We start from the raw sequence: 7,927 nt of genomic DNA on the forward strand, positions 1-7,927 counted from the left end.
GAGGCAGGAGACTTGCTTGAGCCCAGGAGTTGGAGGTTGCTGTGAGCTGTAATGGCACTCTACCCAGAGGGACAGCTTGAGGCTCTGTCTCAAAAAAAAAAAAAAAAAAAAAGAAGGGAAATCCTGGGAGAGCTTGTTCTGGCACCTTGCATAGAAACAGACTACTTCCTGAAGTCATGTACAGTACTTGTCCTGTGGGTCTTGAGAGAGCAGTCCATTTGTATTATAGTCTGCCTCAGAGGTCTACCAAAAGAGCTTCAATTTTTTTTCTTTTTTTTGCAGTTTTTGGCCGGGGCTGGGTTTAAGCATGCCACCTCCAGTATGTGGGTCTGGTGCCCCACTCCTTGAGCCACAGGCACTGCCCTGAAAAAGCTTAAATTTAAGGCATCCAGTTGGGGTAGATTTCCACGGAGAGTGTCTTGCATTTTTACAATCAGGAAACACGACTTACGTGCTATTCTCCATGTAGTCTTGCAGCAGTGTTGGTGGTTAGGAACACAGAGTTAAGTTCTCTTCCTCTTGGATTCTTGGATTCAAGCTTAGTGTTTTGGAGGTGTCTTTTCCAGATTAAGTGTCCGATTTGAAAGGCTGTGGTGAGAAAGACATCTGACCTTTGGTGATCACTAGAGTACTGAATTAGGGCTTTGGTAGTATTCAAGGATATTGGGTTGCATCAAGTTAGGGTCACATAAGGTCCAGGTGAGGTAGACAATCTTCACTGGCCTGCTAGTAATTATTTCACAAGAGAATAAACAATGTTGACCGGAGGAGAGGAGTCAATGATCATCAGTCCTAAGTGTAAGATTTTGGCCAGGTTGAGTTTCTTGAATTTGGCTAGCTTGAATTCAAGAGTATGGTTGGCCTGATTTATTCTTCCAGAGGACCGAGCATGGTAAGGAGAGTGCAGCTTTTGCAACAGCAGTAATACTTGCTGAAGATCTTGAATAACCTTACCACTAAAATGAGCTCTTCTCTTGCAAGAACAAGGGGATCATCAAGGGGGTGAAATTCTTTCTGGTTACAGCTTAGCTACAGTGGTAGCAGCAGTCTGTTTGCAGAGAAAAGCTTCTAACCATGCTGAAAACATGCCAACCCATGGACCCATGAGATTTCAACAGTTAAATAAAATATATATTCCAACGAAGATAAGGAGCAGAGAGAGTTCTCATTCCTGCCCCACCTTTATATGCTGACCAGGACTATGTTTCTAGCAAGTCAGGCAAGGTGAGGCTAACTGCTCAATATTAGGACATCTCCAATAGTATTCACAGTGGGAGGAGATCTTTTAAGATTTTCCTCACCACGATGGGTAATCTTATGGAGGCTAAGGACTAAATTTTGGGAGAGGGACCAAGCAGTTGTCTGAGTTCTTCTTCTACCAAAAAAGGGGTATCAAAGTCTTTGAGAAGAGTTTTCATGATGTCAGGGTGAGGAAGGATTAAAGATGTGTGATGGTGACAGTCATGAGGTTGTCCTTCAGAGGAAAGAGGAGGAAGAGTAGGTAGGCAGACTGAGGTTTGCCCAGTGGTGGATAGTGCTGTGAGGGAGACAGCGGTAGGATTTCACAGAAGGGGAGTATGGAAGCAGAAAGGTGTTGGGTATTCTCAGTGAGTTGTGAAGTGTGAACTGGTTTGGGTACCAAAATAAGTAGATGATGTAAAACTAAGTCAGCTCTGATGGTAGCAGCAACTTTACACAAAAAAGGGGGGGAAAATGCCTGAGCCATTGGGTCCAAAGGAAGCCATAGTACCCATCAGGCCTCTAGGTTTCATCATCTTGGGCCGTGTACCTGCAAAGTATTTTTTTTCTTTCTATGTATAAAAAGAATGACCCAAGAGTCCGAGGGTGGGACAGGAGGTTAGAGAGGGATATAGGGTTTTGAAATGTGGACATGAGTATACATAGTTGCATGGGGCCCTCAGAAGTTACATTTAGCAAGGCTCAGTAGTTACATTTAGTGGGACTTGGTAGTTACATTTAGTGTGTCTAGGATATCATGTCTGGGACATCTTGTCTGAAACATGTCTGGGTCATGTCTAGGTCCTCAATGAATGGCTACAATCTCTTTTCATTCCTAGGCCTAAAAAATGGGGGTTTACTGTTCAGCTATAAGTGCAAGGGGAAGGAAACCTAAGGTGCTGGTGTCTCCCCAGTGGCAGGGGTTGGGGGGGCTGCCTACCCTCCAGCCCACTGGTTCCTCTGTCGCTGAACGCTGACACTGCACCAACACCACCAAGGTGGAGGCAGCTGGTCTGCCCCCAGCCCCTAGCTCCACCAAACTGGCTGGCTAGGGTGCCACGTGTCCTGTATCAACTCTCCCTCTCTGAGTAGAAACTTTAACTGCTATTAGGGGAAGAGGATGACTCGATCTAACTGCTTTCTGCTGAATCGGGTGATGATAGGACTGGGCAGTTAGCGTTTCTCTGGAGGGAGAGCGATCCCGGAGTCCATGATAGAATCAGGTCTTGGTGGCTCGGCACCTGTAGCTCAAGCAGCTAAGGCACCAGCCACATTCACCAGAGCAGGTGGGTTTGAATCCAGCCTGGGCCTGCCAAACAACAATGACAACTACAACCCCCCCCCCAAAACAAACAAACAAAACATTGCCAGGCATTTTGGGGAGCATCTGTAGTCCCAGCTACTTGGGAGGATAAGGCAAGAGAATCACTTAAGCCCAAGAGTTTGAGGTTGCTGTGAGCTATGATGCCTCAGTACTCTACCCAGGGTAACAGCTTGAGGCTCTGTCTCTAAATAAATAAATAAATAAGAATCAGGTCTTGGACTGGAACCATCTTTACTGTGTGTGGCTTGATGACATTTCTGGAAGACACAAATCTGATTAGCCCATTAAAAGGCAAGGGTAGAACAGTGAGAGGAGGGGAATAATTACAGTGTCAGGTTAGAAGAACAAGTCAGTGATATTAAAAAGAAAACTGTATTAACACTTTCCTTGCTGTCTCCTAAACAGCAACTTTATATTTTCTTTAGCCTCACAGGTGTGGGTGGACTATGGTTGATTCTCTTCATGGTCTGCTTCTGTAGAAGGTGGTGGGTTTCGGGATTTTACTTGTGAATGATGCATCCAGGAATCTATTCCTATAACTTTAACAGCTGTAGAAGAAGACAAGATAACAGAAAAGGGACCTTCCCAAGTTGGGGTTAGGGAAGGTGAACTGGAGGGAAGAGTTTTGATCATGACCAGATCTCCAGGAGAGAAAAGCTCCTTTAGTGTTGAAGTGAAAATGTAATTGGGAAGTTTTTAAGGCTTTGTTGAAATTTAGCTAAAGAAGTAATATGTTTTACTAATCCTGTAGTTTCTTGATCTAATAATAAATTGTTAGTTAAATAGGGTCTTCCATATAATAATTCAAACGGGCACAACCAAGTTTCTGAGGTAAATTTCTTATTCTAAGGAGAACAATGGAAAGCAATCTAGTCCAAGGGAGATGAATTTCCTGAGTTAGCTTTCGTAACTGTCCTTTGGTTTTATCATTGATTTTTTTCTACCTTCCCTGAGGATTGGGGCCTCCAAGAGCAGTGTAGGTGATATTTTATGCCCAGGGCTTTAGATATTCCCTGTGTAACAGCTGCCTTGAAGCCCGGCCCATTATCACTTTGCAAACTCCAAAGGAGTCCAAACCTAGGGATAATCTCATGTACTAAAGCCGGTACAACTTTAGGGCCTTTTCTGTCCTACAAGGGAATGCTTCAACCCAATTAGGAAAAGTATCCACAAATGCCGGTAAATATTGTATACCATGTGCCTTAGGGAGGTGAGTGAAATCCATTTGCCAATCTTCACCTGGATATTTATCTTGTTTCTGTATACCTGGGGGAGCTAGATGGTGATTTGAAGGATTGTTTCTCTGACATACCTCACAGGTCCGTGTTATCTGTTTTATGGTTTCCATTCTAGGGTGACCAGGCACTCTTCTTTGAGTATTTTTCTAGCTATTTTACTATATCCAGGAATCTGGAGTCTGCAAAAGCCTGTAATTCCTAGGAAGCCTGAAAGTTGTCTGAGTGTGCAAAGTTTAGGCTGGCCAATATTCGTTCTATTTTTTCTTTGCCCAAGGCTCTCTTCCCCTAGGAAAACTGGAGACCCAAAGAGTGAACTTCAGGCACACATAATTCACATGTGGCACCCCAGCCAGCCTCTGGGGGAGGGCAGACTGGTCGCTTCCACCTTGGCAGTGTTGGTGCAGTGTCAGAGAGCAGAGGAACCAGTGGGCTGGAGGATAGGCAGGGGAGCCCCACAGGAGGCTCCAGTAGCCAGAGGGGCCAGACCACTGCTGGTGAGACGTCAGCACCTCAGGTTTCCCTCCCCTTGTACTTGTGGCTGTACAGGGAACCCCTATTTCCTAGGCCTGGAAATGAAAGGGATTGTAGCCATTCATTCACAATCCAGACACAACCCAGACACGTCCCAGACACGACCCAGACACGACCCAGACACGCTGTCTCAGACATGACCCAGACACGCTGTCTCAGACATGACCCAGCCATGTCCCAGACAGGCTAATTGTAACTACCCAGCCCTGCTAAACATAACTACTGAGGGCCCCATGCAACTGTATGTACCTCTTGACAAAGAACCCAGAGACAGACAGACAGAGACAGAGACAGAGAGCTTTTCTCTCCCAACTTGAGCTTTCTCTTCCTACCGGGAGCTTTGGTGTTTTTGTATTCTTTTCTGTAAATAAATTTGTCTTACCACTGATCTGTGGTCTGTGGATTCATTCTTCAAATCACCGAGACCAAGAATATACTGAAGACGAAATTCTGGTATCACTATTACAGGCGTTAATTGAAATGCTATGGTGTTAAGAGGAACCAGTGGGCATTAGAGGCTTCACTACCTCTTTCTTTTATGTCCTTTAACCTACTGGTAATTCAGAACTATTTCTGTGCTGTCAGCAGGTAAGTGCGTGTTCTATTATGATCCTAGCTACAAATGTGGTTGAGGTGTGTTTCTCTCAAGTTTGTGTAAAGTATTCAGGATCAGTGAAATCCATAGGATCACCGGGCATGGTGGCTCACATCTGCAATCCCAGCACTTGGGAGGCTGAGGTGGGTGGATTGCCATGAGCTCACAGGTTCAAGACCAGCCTGAGCAAGAGTGAAACCCCCGTCTCAAAAAATAGCCAGGCGATGTGGTGAGCACCTATAGTCCCAGGTACTTGGGAGGCTGAGGCAAGAGGATCACTTAAGCCCAAGAGTTTGAGGTTGCTGTGAGCTGTGACGCTACAGCACTCTACTGAAGGTAAAAAAGTGATACCTTGTCTCAAAAAGAAAAGATTCACAGGATCACAGATCTTGTTGTAGAATCACTATGCTTTTACTGCTATAGAAAATATCTTTTTTTTTTCCATTTTGGAAAGAATTTAATTAACGGAATAAAATAGAGGGAGAATGGTCCAGGTGGGGCTCTGGGGAAAAAGAACCCGTCTGAGGCCGATGTCTGCCAGCACACTGGCAAGCCTGAGTGGGCAGCCCTTGGACCTGTCACTGCCGAACCAGCCTTGACAACCACTCTGTACCACGCCACAGTTTCCTTACACACACTGGTCATTAGGTACAGATAGCCAAAAAAGCAAACAATTGCAGTTTGTTATGAAGTGGATTTTAGCTCTCTTATGCTGGCTCGGCACATTCATACATGCAAAGCAAGGAGGTTTCAAAGGCTTCACCAAACAGTTACATTTTGGCAAAAAGAGAGAATAAAAATCTAAAATTCATTAGCAGGATCAAAGCCACTAAAGTGAAAATGGTGTATTTTCTCAACAGAATGGAGAAGTTAGGTACTATGACTGCAATCTTCAATCCACTCAGTAGAATGCTGTCGCATCTTAGTTCACAGCAACCTGAAACTCTTGGATACAAGCGATCCTCTGGCCTCAGCCTCCCAAGTAGCTGGGATTACGGGCACCCACCATAATGCCCAGCGGTTTTTTAGAGATGGGGGTCTCACTCTTGCTCAGGCTGGTTTCAAACCTCTGAGCTCAGGCAATCCACCCACCTCGGCCTCCCAAGCGCTGGGATTACAGGTGTGAGCCACCATGCCTAGCCGTCTTTTCTTTTTTTCCTAGTCGCTGCCATCTTCTCCCCAATTCAGGTCAAAGTTCATAGCAGCAATGCACAAAGTCCTCTGTCAAGCCAGTGTTGTCTGCTTCCAGGGTCAGAGGTCAGGTTCAGTCAGTCTGAAGAATCATGGGAGGATGTTCACTGTCTTGAAGAGGCCTAGGGTGCTGGTTTCATCCTCCAGACAAGCACCACCCACGGCCCCCAGGTCATCTCTGTAGGCTTGGAGGTTTGTGTCATGCTCCTTTCAAAGTCTTGTCCAAGACGAAGACACCTAAATACCTTTGCTACATCTGTACGGTATGTCTGAGTTACTAATGGGCAGTCATGAGAGGCAGAGTCAGATTTCACTGGCCGTCTCCATCCTGCCATCCAACCAGTGCTGCTTCATGAGGGCACACTCATCCCTTTCCTGGGGGTCCAGGTTGTACACATGTAGGTACCAGTCAGAGGCTCCCACCAATAACTGGGGGATCTTCTGAATTGTGAACAGTGAACAGATGTTTTTGTGGCCACAGAAGGGTAAGTGGACTGTGGCAAAGGCTCTGCTCTGGTTGAACATTTCTGTCACTTGAGAAGGCAAGTGGCTAGTGGAGGCCATGAGCACCTTGTCAAAGTACCCAGTCCAAGTGGTGGTTTCCTCTGGAGGTTTTTCCTTCACAGTTTAGTTTGAAGATGTGCACAGTGTCAGCACTGCTAGACGCAGAGAGGAACATGCCATCCAGGCTGAAGGCCAAGGAGCAGATGCTAACACACCTCTTAACTCCTCTCCGGAATTCACAGAGTTTTTGTCCCTCTGGAATGGAAAATACCCTAATCACGGTCCCCTTCCCATAACCAGTGGCAAGTTTGGTTCTATTTGCATCAAAAGTCAATGAGGACTAAAGGACTCTAAAGGACTGTCATGAGCCTGGATCATGTTTGCAGCTCTCAAATTAATCGTATTGAAGACCTGCACCCACCTCTCCAGTGGTTGTACTCCCTCGGGATGCCAAGGAACAGTTGTTATTGTTTATTGACGGTGCACACAAGCCTGCAGGGTTTGGGGGGGGGGCGGGGCGGTCTCTCTGATCGTATGCAGTCCTTCATGTCCTGGATGTTGTGTATCTACAGAGACTTTTCCAGGCATACTATCAGCCTCTGCTAAACTTCACAGGCGGTATCATGTTGGAGTAGCTGTAGTTGCAAATCTCTGTTCTCTTCTGAAAGTGGCAAACATTTACCTTCCCAGGGGCTTTCAGGCTGGGAAGGCAATGGCCACTCAGCCGCTTAAGAACAACCTTTCCAAGAGGCACACAACTTCAGTATCACTGCATTCAAAGACCTGTTCCAGCTTATCCACAGAAGAAAGGGAGAAAAAATTATAACCAGACTTACTACCAACAGGTAGGGACCAGTATACAGCGAGACGACAGGGACCAGTTGCTCTTGGTGCCCTTTTCACTGCTGTGTTTTCCTGGTTGAAGTTGGCGAAGAGCAACTGGCCAGCAGCAGCTTCCCCACTCTGGCTCTCCAGGTTCATGGCTGGGTGCACTGAGGGCGCTCAGAGTTGGTGCCAAGCGGGAACCCCATCGTCTCCTGGGTCGCTGCCACTCGCTGTCCAGCAATCCTATGGAAAATATCTTAAAGAGATATCCTTTCTGTTCTTGACCAGAGCAGGATAGTGGATTACTGCAGGCTTCATTTTAACATGCAAAGATATCAAACTAATAATTTTCTGTGCTAAAAGTCCAATACTGATTTGATTATTTAGTATGTTTGTTTCATTATACTTAGTCTTCTAATTTTTTTTTTTTTTTTTTTTTTTTGAGACAGAGCCTCAAGCTGTCCCCCTGGGTAGAGTGCC

General features: G+C 45.9%; 1 pseudogene; it reads right to left on the bottom strand.

Moving 5' to 3' along the window:
• Positions 1-6,191: 6,191 nt before the first annotated feature.
• Positions 6,192-7,603, bottom strand: LOC100955230 (annotated as a pseudogene).
• Between the last annotated feature and the right edge of the window lie 324 nt (positions 7,604-7,927).

The sequence above is a fragment of the Otolemur garnettii genome, unplaced genomic scaffold, assembly GCF_000181295.1.
Source record: "Otolemur garnettii isolate 467f Iridium unplaced genomic scaffold, OtoGar3 scaffold00040, whole genome shotgun sequence".
Taxonomy (NCBI): Eukaryota; Metazoa; Chordata; class Mammalia; order Primates; family Galagidae; genus Otolemur; species Otolemur garnettii.